Consider the following 14,388-nt stretch of genomic DNA (forward strand, 5'->3'; position numbering starts at 1 on the left):
GATCCCCTGGAGAAGGAGATGGTAACCCACTCCAGTACTCTTGCCTGGAGAACCCCACGGACGGAGGAGCCTGGTGGGCTGCAGTCCACGGGGTCGTGAAGAGTCGGACACGACTGAGCGACTTCACTTTCACTTTTATACTTTCTCTTGTGCTCTTGCAGTTAAAATTTAACCTACTCATCTAACTCTTTCACTAGTGTATAATATCTTGATTTCTATGGCATCATAGAGCGTATTTTAATTTAACCGCCATTGCTGGATAAACAACTCCTCCAACAACACACAGACACCCATACATGCAGACATACATATTACACACGTGTATGTTCAGTCACTCAGTTGTGTCGGACTCTTCTCCACCAGATAGGCAGGCTCCTCTGTCCATGGGATTTCCCAGGCAAGAGTGCTGGAGAGGGTTGCCATTTCCTCCTCAAGGGGATCTTCCCAACCCAGGGATCGAACCCACATCTCCAGCGTCTGCTGCATTGGCAGGCAGATTCTTTATCACCAAGCCACCTGGGAAGCCCCATATATTACACATACATATTCGTAAACACATACACACATATACACTCATACACACATTTTTCTAAGACGTAGGATGACTGGGAGCAACTTACTATATTGTTATTGAAAGGACCTCTCTAATAAGTATATATGCATGGGAAAATTTGCTCCAAAATAAGTAGAAAAATGATATGTGACTTATAAAAATTGGTTGTAATATCTATAATGAGTTTTATGTTTTTCATCCATAAGTCTACCCTATCCCAAATTTCCCCCTTATTATGAAATTACTGTGCAAAAAACCCACCTTGCTACTCCCGTTTGTATGCCAAATATTCAGAACCCACCTTGTCACTCCCACGTGTATGTACTTTGAGCATTTAAAAATGTGAAACTCTTGTATTTTTCTGGCATCCAATCAGTCTAGCACTTATCTAGAGTAACAACTGGTCAAAGCTCAACTAAATGTATTTTTTGCAATATTATAAAAAATAAGTTTTTTAATAATAATCACAAAGCACTACAAAACCCAGAAGTGGCTTCTGAAATGAAGGTTGAACTTAACTTATGAAAAATTCAGCATTGTAAGTGTGATTTGATTTCAATTTCTTAGAAAATGGTAAGCTTCTGTAAATTTCTGTAACTGTGTACACACTTATAATGTATGTTTTCAAAATGTATGATTAGACACAATGTCCTATTCTGCAATCATTTTGGAAAAAAGGGAAGTTCCACGCATCTACTTTTACTTTACCATAGGAAGCATGATATGAGTTATCTCTGCTCTCTGCTGTATCACATTTTGAAAGTCGTTTTATTAGCGTGAACATAGCTATTCTATTTTCATCAGAGTGGCAAATGAAAACTCCTTAGTAACAAGTATTTCCAGATGAAATATTGCTGTGATTGCATATTCTACTTATTTATTCCATTCAGCCATTTAGATACTTACCTTTGTTGTTAAATTAATAATATTTGTGACATATTTTTCTTTTACAGATCATGCTTAAGCTATTAAATCCCTTGGTCCTAGATCAGTTTAGCTATTTTTTTAATCACAAATGCCCAGTAGATGGCAGTCTATGCACTAACATTCGCAGAACACCATCCTCTTAAACCCTAATTGGAGCTTGTTAAAAATATGTTTGATGCTGGGAGGGATTGGGGGCAGGAGGAGAAGGGGACAACAGAGGATGAGATGGCTGGATGGCATCACCGACTCCATGGACATGAGTTTGAGTAATCTCCGGGAGTTGGTGATGGACAGGGAGGCCTGGCGTGCTGCGATTCATGGGGTCGCAAAGAGTCGGACACAACTGAGCGACTGAACTGTACTGAACTGAACTGAAAAATATGCATTTTGGAAATTTTGATGAAATTTCACACAATGAAGTTGAAAGTCACCTTTAAGCTACCTCCTGATTCATTTTTGGCCTTTGGGGACCAATATAAACGGAACATATACCTGCTTTTTTGTTTCATTTTGTTTGAAAACAATTTTGGCATAAAAAAACAAGAGATATTATTAAATTAAAAGGTCCACAAAAACTGGAATGATAAAGTTAATAAGAAAATTTTCTGAGTTTTCTTGATTTGTTAGAAAGGATCAGACTAGAGGATGTGATTCCAGATCAAGATGTTCTCCTTTTGAATGTGACCAGCAGCATACCACCCGATGACCTATCTGTTGAAGACAATTTATGGGTAATTGTAGGAAGTTATTCATATTACATACTGAAATTGGCTTAGATAGGGTTTCAATATGATTTATTGAAAGGGAAATTTGAAAAGAGAGAGAAATGATAATGGAATGTTTTCTCCTGGAAATTTGAAAAGAGAGAGGAATGATAATGGAATGTTTTCTCCTAAGGGACAGATATTTCCAGGGGGGCCTTTACCTTAGGGGCTGTTCTTGTCTATCTCAAAAGACTTGGGCAAGATAAAGAACCTATCCCAGTCCACTGAAGAGCAGAGAGGAAGAGTCATTGTTTCCAGGAGTCAGTGCGGTCAGAGCATCTGCTGTGAGTTTTGTCGGAGATAAGCAGGTATGAGGTTGCTGGAGGTGATGAGGTGGCTGCATCTGGTGGTGAGGACCCAAGGAAGGTCAAGGAGGAATCTTTCCTGGCCAAATGATTAGGAAGGTACTAGGTGAGGCAGACTCTGTATGGAGCCTAAGAGGGTGTGCCCTGATGTGGAAGAGTAGTAGAAAATCAGGGAAGGTGAGAAAAGATCTATCAGGTGTCAGTCTTCACACATGATGCTTGCTTGACTTCACACATGATGCTTGCTTGACTTCTAATGCTCTTCTCCCCTCTACTTTTCACTGGCTGTTATCTTCTCAGTCTTCATGTCTCAGCCTTATAGTCAGTATTTCTTCAGTAAATAAATGAATGGCTGACCATGCAGAAAAAATTAACATTCCAGTCCCAAGAGTTTGAAAGTACAGCAGAGGCAGCAGCTATAGCCTTGGTAACAGTAGCAGGGCAGAGCTGTTCCATGGGAAGGGTAGCAAGCTCTTGTCACCCTGAGGAAAGCCACAGACATTCTATAAGGAGATGTGGAGGTCAGGTTGAGAGCTTAAGAAGAGATCAAAGGAATTCCATGTGTGGGTTTTTATCCAAAAAAATTGAAAGCAGGGTTTCGAAGAGATTTTTACACTCATGTTCATAGTAGCATTTTTCACAGTAGACAAAAGATGGAAGTGATCCAAATGTCCGTTTACCCACGAATGGATAAACAACATCTGGTATGTGCCATAGAATATTATTCAGCCTTAAAAAGGAAGTAAATTCTGACATATACTATAACATGGGTGAACCTTGAGGACATTATACTAAGTGAAATAAGTCAGTTACAAAAAGACAAATACTGTTTGATTCCACTGAAATGAAGCATCTAGAGTAGTCAAGCTCATAGAAACAGAAAGTAAAATGGTGATTGTAGGGGGTTGGGGGAGAGGAAATGGAGGAATTGTGGCTTAATGGGTACATAATTCCAGTTTTCAGGGTGACAAATTCTAGAGATTGCAGGGCAATGTGAATATGCTTAATGTTATCAAACTGTACACTTAAAACTGGTGAAGAAGGTAATTTTTATGTATATTTTATCATAATTTTAAGAGTGTTAAAAAGAAAAAAAAAAAAAGAGGCTAGTGCAAGATAGATTGCTTCACCCAGCATCTGCATCTTTGTTTTGCTTGGGGCTGAGATAGTTCGGCCTTGTTGAAATCATTGAGATTTAAGCAATTATAGCACAATACTCATGCCACCTGTGCCCTAGTTGGGCCTTGACCTAATGACATTGCCTTCTTGAATTTCAGTTTTGTTAACTAGGTTCTTGCTTTCCTTAAAAAGCATTGGCCTAATGTCTCTTGGGCTGGGGTTTGCCTTATTCTTTCCAGCCCTTCTCTTCTTTTTTTTTTTTTTTAATTTTTTTATTAGTTGGAGGCTAATTACTTCACAACATTTCAGGGGTTTTGTCATACATTGATATGAATCAGCCATAGATTTACACTTATTCCCCATCCCGATCCCCCCTCCCACCTCCCTCTCCACCCGATTCCTCTGGGTCTTCCCAGTGTACCAGGCCCGAGCACTTGTCTCATGCATCCCACCTGGGCTGGTGATCTGTTTCACCATAGATAGTATACATGCTGTTCTTTTGAAACATCCCACCCTCACCTTCTCCCACAGAGTTCAAAAGTCTGTTCTGTATTTCTGTGTCTCTTTTTCTGTTTTGCATATAGGGTTATCGTTACCATCTTTCTAAATTCCATATATATGTGTTAGTATGCTGTAATGTTCTTTATCTTTCTGGCTTACTTCACTCTGTATAAGGGGCTCCAGTTTCATCCATCTCATTAGGACTGGTTCAAATGAATTCTTTTTTGACGGCTGAGTAATATTCCATGGTGTATATGTACCACAGCTTCCTTATCCATTCGTCTGCTGATGGGCATCTAGGTTGCTTCCATGTCCTGGCTATTATAAACAGTGCTGCGATGAACATTGGGGTGCACGTGTCTCTTTCAGATCTGGTTTCCTCAGTGTGTATGCCCAGAAGTGGGATTGCTGGGTCATATGGCAGTTCTATTTCCAGTTTTTTAAGGAATCTCCACACTGTTTTCCATAGTGGCTGTACTAGTTTGCATTCCCACCAACAGTGTAAGAGGGTTCCCTTTTCTCCACACCCTCTCCAGCATTTATTGCTTGTAGACTTTTGGATAGCAGCCATCCTGACTGGCGTGTAATGGTACCTCATTGTGGTTTTGATTTGCATTTCTCTAATAATGAGTGATGTTGAGCACCTTTTCATGTGTTTGTTAGCCATCTGTATGTCTTCTTTGGAGAAATGTCTGTTTAGTTCTCTGGCCCATTTTTTGATTGGGTCATTTATTTTTCTGGCATTGAGCTGCAGGAGTTGCTTGTATATTTTTGAGATTAATCCTTTGTCTGTTTGTTTCTTCATTTGCTATTATTTTCTCCCAATCTGACGGCTGTCTTTTCACCTTACTTATAGTTTCCTTTGTAGTGCAAAAGCTTTTAAGTTTCATTAGGTCCCATTTGTTTAGTTTTGCTTTTATTTCCAATATTCTGCAGCCCTTCTCTTCTTAAACCTAATTCTTGTCCAGAAGTGGAGCCTGACCTTGAGACCCTGACTTCTTGCCAATTGACTTCCTTAAAATAACTCTTGCCTGCATTAATTTCCCAGATGCTCCAGCGAGGGTGACCAACCACCCAGGGTAGCCCAGACCGTCTCTGTCTTAGCACTGCAACCACCGTATCCTGGGAAACTCCTTGGTCCTGAGCAGTCCCGCGTGTAACTGTCTCCAGTCCGTCGGTGTGTTCCTTGGCACTGGACCCTCCGGTGCCTGTCCGATAGCCTTAGAGGGGGCGAGTGTGAGCCCGGCCAGAGTGCCAGCGGTGCAGCCTAGGGTGAGAGGCAGTGCGAGGGCCGTGCTAAAGCAGCTTGGTGCAGAAGGGCAGAGGATGAGGTGAGGCTTGAGTGTGGACGGTGCGTGCTTGTGCCACGTCGCTTCTTTGAGATCCCATGGACTGTAGCCCTCCAGGCTCCTCTGTCCATAGGGATTCTCCAAGCAAGAATACTGGAGTGGGTTGCCATGCCTTCCTCCAGGGAATCTTCCTGACCCAGGGATCGAACCATAATCTCTTATGTCTCTCCCGTATTGGCAGGCGGGTTCTTTACCACTAGTGCCGTTCGGAAAGTACTAAAGTTAAAAACTGAGAAGCCAAGAAGATAATTGGTACTAAAAGATAATGTTTAAGAACTGTGTTGAGATTTTGATATCAATTAACTCATTGAATCCTTACAGTCATATATACGGTATAGGTCCTGATCTCTTTCATAATTCCTGTTTTATAAAAATTATTCTGACTAAAAAAGAAAAAGGTCCTCCTCTTTTCTCATTCAACTCCATGCTTTTTGCCTTATTAGAAGAGACAGAACCAAGACCTAGATTTTGAGATTTTACTTGGGATGGTAAGAGTTTACCACTTCCTTGGGAAAAATGTATTAGTTATACTTGCTTAAATGAATCATTTATAAGCTTGCATTTTGTTATCAGGTAGGTAATTCTTTTTGTTATTTTGCTAAAGAACCTCAATCAGGTACTATGAAATCAGAAATGACCACACTTGGGTGGACCACTCAACCATTCATTAATATTTTTTTTAATGCAAGAACTAATTAAGTCTCCCATGTGCCTCATGCCACAAATATTTCTTGCACAGCTCTGGTGTCAGTCCTTCCTGGAAACCAAATCTTATATTATGGCCCTGGAACTTGGTCTATCTGTAATCACAAAAGCCGGGTCTTACAAAGGCCCAACCTCATAGAAGTTAGTTGGCTTATAGTCCAATTCCTATTGATGGATGCAGGAGTTGCCAGAGATTTCATTCTCTTTTCAGGTTCAGACTTAAAAGAATATATAGTTATTTCAGATTTCCAGTAACTTTGTGTCCTACAAAGTTAGAGTTTGAGTGATAATATTGTGGTGCTGATAGAAAAACAGGGATAGATTCACTTTCTCTTGCTTGGCTTTCTTGACCAGGACAGAGTTTTTGAAACAGCTTATTGGGGTGGGGATGGGGGAACATACCTGGACATAGGACCCAGGGTGAAGCCTTAGGTAGTATTTGTGAGTCTGGCTTCATCAATGGTGGCTCTGACCACTAAGTCAGAGATTAGCAAACTATGGCCACAGGCTAAATTCAGCCTGCTGCGTATTTTTTCCCAATAAAATAGAGTTTTATTGGAACACAGCCAGTGTGTGGAATGGCAAAGTTGACTAGTTGTGACAAAGACCATATGTCCTGCAAAACCTAAAAATATTTACTATCTGGTCCAGAAAAAGTTTGCCAACCTCTGCAGTAAGTTATGCATAGATTTAGAAGAGATTTGGTTGAAAAATATTCAGTTAGTCTCTAACCTTTTTTGGAGGTCAAGATGAAACCGAAACAGGCCACCACTTGGCTTGAATGTGGCACCTCTCCCATTTGGAGTCAGCCTCTCAAAGACTATTGGCAGTGAGACACAGTGCTGGTCTGTGGTTGGTGCTAACAGTTTTTTTGTTGTTGTTGTTTTGCAAACACTCATTATAAAAATAGGCTTATGTTTGGAAATTATAAACTAGTGTTTGGTGCAGTTTGAATTTGTGCTCTAACAATAAAAGAACTTGCTAGAGGCCTCTTGGAAAACTTCTAGGACCATCATTTTTTTTTTTTTTTATTCAGCCTACAGGGAATGCTCAACTGTTTTTTTAATTATTATTTTTTTGAATTTTCTTGTCCCCTTGGGTCTTACTGTTCTCATATATTTTTTAGAACTAGTGAGTCAGAGCCTTGTTACAATGAGAAAAATGATTGGTCTCTGGCCTTTGCTAGCGTGAGAGATGGTGTTGAGGTGCAAAGATGTCACTGGACGAACTAAATATAGGCTGAGTAAGGCACTCCCAGCTTAGTTGTTTCTCTGTAAACGGAGGCCTGCTACATGTCATGAGCCTCCTCCCCCTTTCTTTGCCCTGTGCCTTTTACACTGCTCTGAGCAATCTTTCTCCTCAGGGTAGGGCTGAAGAAACGTTCCTAAATTCTCTGAGGACGCACAAAATTGCGGGAGCTTCATGAACTCTTTTCTGGAAGAAACTAGCTGGTCCTAGTGACCAGACCCAGAGTCCAGAGCCTCAAGAACCCTGTTAGAACATGTTTCCTTCCCAATTCTTAAACTAACTTGTTTGTACATCTTGGTGGCAGCACTTAGCTGTTAAGTGTGATGACACTATAGGGTGGAACTTTCAATTTTCTTCTTTGTATAAGTGAATAAGACTATGTAGTTTAGAGATTAAACAATGAGAATATGCATTTCTAATGACATGCAGATACTAATGGGATAAAGTCACTTGGGAGAGGGATTGAGCGGTACTATATTTAGACCAAAAAGGGATTTTCCAGCTGATTTTAAACTATTTGAGACTGATGGGCTTAAAATCTCCTCAGTGGTCTATGTCAGAAGGTAGAATCCTGATTTCCTGACCCTTATTGTGATTGATTCCCCACAAACTCACAGCACAGAGCCTAGACCTCATCTTGGAGTGGGGGAGATGCCCTAGCAGGCGAGAACATGAATTCTTGCTTTGCTTCTGACTCACTGCATGGCCATGGAAAATTCTTGTCAGAAAACATGCAAAAATGAAAGATTTTCCCTTGAGAAACATCTCCAAGACAGTGTCTCCTAGCCATCTTACTCACCCTGTATGTCTAAAACTACCTCCTTGGGCAGTAAAGAATACTGGGACCCCCACAACTGTGAGGGAGAGGGGAGCAGGCAGCAAACAGCTGGAGTAACCAGTCTGGCTGTGAGCCTAGCCTCTGTCATGGGTGGCTGTGTTGTTTAAGTGCAGCTGCTGTAACAGATAAACCCTGAAATGTTGGTAACTCAGATTTTACTCATGTAAATGCCCATTAGTGCTGGTGAGTGGGATGGGGTAGGGGATGGTGCTTTCCTCTGCACAGTCTTTGGAGGACCCAAGCTGAGAGAGACTCTTATTTCAACATGTGGTTTTCATAGATGTCCTTAGTCTACAGATATCCAGCTAAAAAATGGAGGAACATGTGAGAGTTTTTATAGCTCAGACCAGGAAATAGAGCACATAATTTCTTCCCACATTTCAATGCCAGATCTGAGTCACATGGCCACTGCAAGAAAGGTTGGGAAATTTGCTCTAGCTGTGGGTCCGGGAGGAAAGGGAAAAGAGTCTCCTGTACAAACTAGTCCAGACTCACATACACCACTTGATGGAGAGGAGTCTCTGATGGTTTATCAGATTTGATAGAATTAACCCTAGAGCTGACTAGGGCAAAAGTGTTGAGTTTCTTCAGTTAGTTGGAGTTGAAGAATATAGAGTTTCTTTCTGAATCCAGTTGACATCGTGGTTGAGTCTCCAAGGTTTATTTTACTACAGATCTAAACCCATCTTGGTTTCCATTTATTTATCTGGCCAGACAATTTGGCAGAGCCAGGAACCACCTTGTGAATCTGCAGCTAAATGATTGATGAGAAAGTATGAAATTACCAGTCACCTGGGTAGCCCTGAGGAATTGTTCCTCACCTGTGAGTAACACCCCCTGCAGGTGAGGCCTTCCCCTGCACAGGATTTGGAAATGCCTTGAATCTGTTCATCTTAACCCAGGGGAATCCAGGTGACTATGGAACTTCAGCAAATTCCCCTCCCCTTCATGGTGGCAGAGTCCCAGTATCTGCCTTTTTTTTTTTTTTTTTTCGGTCCAGAGTATATGCATTTGTGTGTGTGTGTGTGTGGGAAAAGTGGAAACTTACTCTGGCTTGCTCTGCCCAGGAGTAGGGCAGACTGGAAGTGCCAGGGAATTAACACCTGCCACTTCCACCTCCCAGCCCCAGAAGCAGGTTTCAGCAGAATCAGAAAGTAAATATAAATGCCTACTCTCTTGCTCCTTGGATGGGATAATTCTGTGGTGTCTAGTGGACCATTTCCCTGAGTTTTCCCATGTGCATTAAACTGACCATAGTTGATCACTCATAGCTCCCAACTGATGGTTCCTGCTCTTCTCAAATAAACCGTGTGAATTTTTGTTTCAGTGTCTGCCTCTGGGAGAAAGCAAACTAAAACTCTGCTATTCCAGAAACTAGCCTGGGCTGCAAGAAGGGTTTATTCTGACACTTTAAAAATAACATTTTTTCCCCAGGCACATATTTTGGGATCATGATGGCATTTACTCCTAACCTTCCTTCCTAGCTAATTTCAGTAGGTACATGGAAGCTTCCCATTATACCTATCTTTTATTTTATTTGAGACCCAAAGAAAATTTATCTCCATGTAAATTTTGATAGTGGCTTAAAATACTTTTTTGTTATTATCCTCAGTAAGAAATAAACATATTGCAACTCACTACACACACAAACATACACCCACACTCATAAAACTGAAACAAGTCATATTAAAGTCATTATATTACCCTTGCTATCTGTGATTTGCTTTGTTATTTCTATTCTGTCCTGTCCTATCCCATCCCATGCCATCTCATGCCATCCTATGCCTTCCTATGCCATCCCATCCCATCCCATTCTATTCTGTCTTATTTTTATATAAAAATGAAAACCATTAACCATTAAATCAGTTTAAAAATGCTGTGATAGGTCTGCATCCACAGTTTAAGAAACACTAGCTGAAAGAGACACATTCCAAAGCAGATACTGGCGTACCAGGATTCTTAAAGGATGAATGTTCAAGAAGAGGATTTGCAAAACTGTTATTCTCTGTCCCTCAGGATAGCTGTGCAGTGACCTTTGTCGATACAGTCCAAAATTTATTAACATCTTCTGTTCCTGGAAGAAAGAAAAGAATCAATACGTGGCAGGCATTCTCCTGTGAGAATTTTTCCAGGTGTCCACATTCCAATGAGAACAAGCACTGTGGTGTTAAATGGAACAAATAGATAATGGGAAATTGGGAGACTCTTGAAGCTTCAGAACGGCCCTTGCAGGGCTTGCCCTTGCTTTTAAGAATGGGTCCAGTGTTTTGGCTGGAAAAACCAGGAACAGGGCATACACAAGCTGTGTAATCATAATTGTCTCACACAGATGTGGTTATCAGTAGCCAGCTCTGTGATTCACCAGAGGCTTATTTGTATGGGGGTCTTAATGGAAAGACATTGAAGGGAAGGGAAACATTGAATTCTAAGGTGAACCCCTATGACTGGGAAGAAGCAAGAGTTCAAACCTCTCAACCATCCAGGAGAGAACTCTTCAGAAGAGAGAGCAGTACTATTGTATTATCTGAGTTACTTCATTATTCTTTAGTACTAACAGAGGGATATGTGTGTGTATGTATGTGTGTTTAGAGTGGATCGTGGGGGATAGTTAACTTTTGAAATACTGGACTAAGGAATTTATACACTGGGGTAGTCAGTTAGCATTGAAAAACCATAATTTACAATCCTATTAAAACTTTATCTCCAATAAGGACAAGAAGATTTGCTAGTTTGTATAAGGATACTAGAATAATTTTTCACTAGTGAAAGACTGATGAATAAGTTATGTAGACTAGCTGGAAATATTATACATGCCTTCGTATGAACATTGGGGAGTAAGAATCTAGAGAGAGCCTTATAGGAACCTTCTTGGACAGACCTTCATTCAGGCTTTGTTCAACAGCTTAGCATAGGATCCTAAGACTTGACTTCTGACTGGAAATTTAGCTGAATTCTTTACTAGGACACTGCCTTTAGTGACCATTTTATACATATGTACTATTTCCTGGGATTTTGCACATGTCTTAGTTTATCTAGATGTTTTGGGGCCTTCTTGTATTGAGTATTTGAACATGTGGCTTTTTTGATTGAAATGTTTTCAGTGTAATATATCACTTGGTATTGAGATTGTGGGGGAGGATAATTACAATTCTCACCCATAGCTACCGGAGGTAACCGATATCTGCCAGAATAATTTAAAACTCATGAGCAACACAGTTTGCTTATCAATATACTCTCTTGATCTAAGGAAATTATTTGAGGGTTGAAGAGAAACAGGCTTCCATGGTGGCTCAGTGATAAAGATTCTGCCTGCAATGCAGGAGCTGCAGGAAACTAAGCTTCAATCCCTGGGTTGGGAAGATGTCCTAGAGGAGGGCATGGCAACCCACTCCAGTATTCTTGCCTGGAGATTCCCATGGACGGAGAGCCTGGCAGGCTATAGTCAATAGGGTATTAAAGAGTCAGACACAACTGCAGTGGCTGAGCATGCATGAAGAGAAATGGTTTTTAACACAGCCTAGTGAGTATAACTGGGCTTGTTTCTAGCTCAGCCCTCATAGTTTTGTGGAAATAGAGGCTTTGACAAAGGATAAGTCAAAAAGCCACCTCACTATGGCCTCTATAAAAAATGTGGAGTGGAAGGAAGCCCTGCTTTGAGACATAGTCATACAGTTGATAGCAGCATGATTTTTCTTCAGAACACAGGATGTGAGTAATATTACATTTTTTCCTTTCTCTAAATAAATTTAATATGCTCCAAGCTTCCATTTAGCCTGACTAATAGAAATAGCAAACCTTGTCATGATAGAGTCCTTTTTGGTTCCACGTGAATGCACCATGGGTCTCTTGTATTTGGTCTCTAAAGATCAGAGCTGATGGCAGTAGTCAATATTCAGATATGTACCATTCCTCAAGGTTGGGGATTCTTCTGGGGGACTAGAATCATTAGCCAAGGCCAGGAGCCAAGTGCCCAGTGTCCTGCCTCCTTAGAATCTATAGGTAGTTGATCCTTTCTGAGGAGGTCCTACCACATGTTGAAGCACTGTAAGACTTCAGAAGAGGAGCTCCTAGTGCTTGTGGAGTCCACATACCACTGCTATCTCCCTAATCTTGAAGGATTCTCTCCAAATTGCCTTCCAGTGTTTCTTTCTTCATTTCTTTCATTTCTGACAGAAGTTCATATAATTACTTTTCAGAAGGGCCTTCAGAAACTTCCCTGAAGGTAAAGAACCTGCCTGTAATGCAGGAGACCCCTGTTTGATTCCTGGATCAGGAAGTTCCCCTGAAGAAGGGATAGGCTACCCACTCTAGTATTCTTGGGCTTCCCTTGTCCATCAGCTGGTAAAGAATCCACCTGCAATGCAGGAGACCTGGTTTTGATCCCTGGGTTGGGAAGATCCCCTGGAGAAAGGAAAGGCTACCCACTCCAGTATTCTGGCCTGGAGAATTCCATGGACTGTATAGTCCTTGGGGTTGCAAAGAGTCAGATACAACTGAGCGGCTTTCACTTTCACTTCACTTTCAGAAACACAATATGAAATTTTCTCCTTGGGGGAGTTGTTGTTGCTTAGTCGCTAGTGTGTGTCAGTTACTAAATAGTGCTCAGAGCCTTTGCAATCCCATGGACTGTAACCTGCCAGGATCCTCTGTCCATGGAATTTCCCAGGCAAGAATACTGGAGTTGGTTGCCATTTCCTTCTCCAGGGTATCTTCCCAACCCAGGGATCAAACTCGGGTCTCCTGCATTGGCAGATGGATTCTTTACCACTGAGCCTTTGGGGAAGCTCCCTTAGGTGAGTTGTTGGGGAAATGATATGTCAATACAATTTTTTTTTCCCTACAAACACAGATCCTATAATGCAACCCTCTTGTGGCAACAGCCACATCCAACAATGCTGAGCGATGGTGAGAGGAATAGCTGCAGAATTTTCACTTGAAGTCACCCAGCAAGCAGGATGTGACCTTATGAAATATGAAGTGGCAGAGAAAAAAGTGGAAATCAAAGTGGAAGAAAGTAATTTGACCTTTTGTGGAGGGCACATGTAGGTTTTTCCTGTGTAAGAAAGTACATATAATCATTTGCTAATAGCACAAGATCATTACTATAATAATAATTTTTAAATGTTACTTAATTCAAAATAAATAACATTAATCTACCTTTGCTTAGCATTATATATTTTCACACATGTAATCTTATTTGCTATTGACCACATCCTGGGAAGCAGGCAAGGGAGATAGAATTCCCTCATTTTGAAGGTGAGAAAACTAGTAAAGGTGCTTTTTATGTTAGTGAAGTGAAGTCACTCAGTCATGTCTGACTCTTTGTGACCCCATGGACAGTAGCCTGCACCAGGCTCCTCCATCCATGGGATTTTCTAGACAAGAGTACTGGAGTGGGTAACTGAGCTCCAAAATCTTTCAGCCAATAGACAGTTCAGTGGGATTAGAACCCAAGTAGGTTGTTTTTCCACTTGACCACTCTGCACAAAGCTACAAGACTGGAAGTGAAAATATGGTTTGTAAATAACTCATTCTTATACAAATCAGTTACTTTTAAGTCTGTCTTTCAAATTAGCCACAGAAGACTTTCCTCATAGTATCTAGTGAATGATCAAATTTACTCTTCCTTTAGATCACACACTTAATCCCAACTGAGACAAAAGAACTGTACACAGAAAATAATAAGACAATAATGAAAGAAATCAAAGATGACATAAACAGATGGAGAGATATTCCATGTTCTTGGGTAGGAAGAATCAATATTGTGAAAATGACTATACTACCAAATGCAATCTACAGAGTCAAAGTGATCCCTATCAAATTACCAATGGCATTTTTCACGGAACTAGAACAAAAAATTTCACAATTCTTATGAAAACACAAAAGACCCCTAATAGCCAAAACAGTCTTGAGAAAGAAGAATGGAGCTGGAGAAATCAACCTTTCTGACTTCAGATTATACTACAAAGCTACAGTCATCAAGCCAGTATGGTACTGGCACAAAAACAGAAATAAAGACCAGTGAAACAAGATAGAAAGCCCAGAAATAAACCCATGCACCTATGGGTACTTTATTTTT

This window comes from Cervus canadensis, chromosome 3 (genome assembly GCF_019320065.1).
Source record: "Cervus canadensis isolate Bull #8, Minnesota chromosome 3, ASM1932006v1, whole genome shotgun sequence".
Classification (NCBI taxonomy): domain Eukaryota; kingdom Metazoa; phylum Chordata; class Mammalia; order Artiodactyla; family Cervidae; genus Cervus; species Cervus canadensis.